Source organism: Diprion similis, chromosome 10, assembly GCF_021155765.1.
Source record: "Diprion similis isolate iyDipSimi1 chromosome 10, iyDipSimi1.1, whole genome shotgun sequence".
NCBI classification, from domain to species: domain Eukaryota; kingdom Metazoa; phylum Arthropoda; class Insecta; order Hymenoptera; family Diprionidae; genus Diprion; species Diprion similis.
Window position 1 is genome coordinate 5,434,967 of NC_060114.1, and position 2,188 is coordinate 5,437,154.

Here is a 2,188-nt window from a genome sequence, read left to right on the forward strand (position 1 = left end):
GAAGAACACCTAACGGCAGTAAATTTTTTCCGATTCTTATTTCTAGAGTAAACACCACAATAGAGAGGGCAAAATATGAGTTTTAATTTGTTCTCTCGGATTCCCCGAATATGCGAAAATAAAAGCGATCCTAGGCATTATTCGTATGGATGCTAGGAATCTTTAAAAAATCTCAAAAAATACAAACAAATAAAAATAAAATAAAAGCGGAAAATCTGGAACCTATCAAAAATCAGCACAACCATTACCAAAAACATTTTTTAAGTTTCGAGAGAGTCAACCGTGGTTTTTGAGGCCCAAAATAAGTAGCCTGATGCTCGTTTAGTTCTATTGAAAAATGCCTGACCTAGCAATTTCAGTGGAAGCTCCCCTGAAATCTACGAAAATAATGGGCTTATCTAAACCAAGCTTGGATATCATTGGTACGTTTCGAATCGTTTCAAAGTTGTTAACAATCTAGTAAGTAACTTAATTCGATTTTACTTTCACGTTAGATAGCTCATCTTATTCAGCAGACTTTGTTCTGCGAAGTTTCTCAAACAGATTTTCTTTCCTTATAAAAATATGCATAGTGATATTGGCCAGACAAGTTATTATTGAGGAACAAGTTTTTGGTTATGGCATTCTTCAGAGATTCAATTGATTCTTTTATACTGGATCATTGAATATTCCCTATTTGGTCTCTGTAGAATGACTTTGAAGAATAGTTGCGTTTGCAAAATATTTTTATGCTTTACTTTATTACGTTCAAAATGCGTTTCAAATAATTACCTTGCCAGATAGCAATTCTTTTGAAAAATTCATCTTCGCATTAGAATTCAATTGATGCACACCTGATTTTCCTGTGATATACCCGGCTGCAAAATTAGCTAAAAATACAGCGTTTTAACTTTTAAGTTGGAATAACTTGAGAAACAGAAATTTGTTAGTTCGGAAATCTAATCAAAAAATAATGAGGCCCACAATTGACTCGGATATAATTATTAGCTCATTTACTAAGCTATGACGAATTGGGACTTGCCCATATCAACGCTTTTCAATATGGTCTTAACTTATTCATGTGTGCACAAAAAGCCTTAGAAATGGGTAAATCAAATAAGTTTGGTTCATTTTTTCAAATAGCTATTCATCAAGAAATCATTTCAAGTAGAAGACTGATTGAAAACTTAACTACAAATATTATATGTTGGAATTATCAAGAGAATTTGTGTCAAAACAAAAACAGATATCTTATAACGCGACAAATTATCTGAAATTCCTTCCTCAGTACATTTATAGCAAAATTGATCCTCAGGTCTTGGCTTCTGATTAGTTATTATTTATATCCAGACTGACAATTAATTTTTATTGACGTAATTAAGAGCAACACGAACACATCTGAATTTTGTACAAAAAGAAGTATTTTTCGCAGTGACCCGAAAGCAATGAATCGATTCAAATATTTTTGGTTTGCGAGAATTCACCTCAGAGCTATGAATCTTTTCGTTTCAATTTTTTTTCATGCCTTTCACTGTAGAGACTTCGAAATTCTTTTTAATAGAACAATTCGTTTCGGTTAACTGGACTTCAAAGGGCCTGAAACTTTAGTATTATAATAATTTTTAATGAATCGTGTGGTAATATGATTAGATAATTATAATTACTATCATTTTTTTAGTAGGTACTGTATAAGTAGTTAATAAATTGTGTACAATATATTGTATAGGGAAAAAGTGTGTCTTAGTACAAAGAGAATTCGTTCCGTCCAATCAGTACTAATTAACAAATTGTTTATTATACATTTAATATACACGCATATAGTTATATGTATTGTATATGCATCATACATGTATACACGATTAGTTAAGAATAAATGAACGATTTTGCGTTTTTCGTGATTATTTGATGGGAATATTGCCTGCCGACCTGTATAATGTATTATATATTGTATATAATTACGATTCTAATATTTTTATCTCAACTCCAGTTCTAATTCTCGCGTTAAAAAATTCGGCAATATCGCATTTGACTCCAAAACAAGGTATCGAGTTGACTCGAAATTTCCTGGTACATGTTTATCTCTGAGATTCCTTGTTATTATGTCAATTCAAACAAGTTTAAGAAGCGGGTTATTGCTAAGGAAACACGTGTGATAAAACATGTATCTTTAAAATGGAAAACCAAAGTAGCCACGAAATTGTACTGTCCG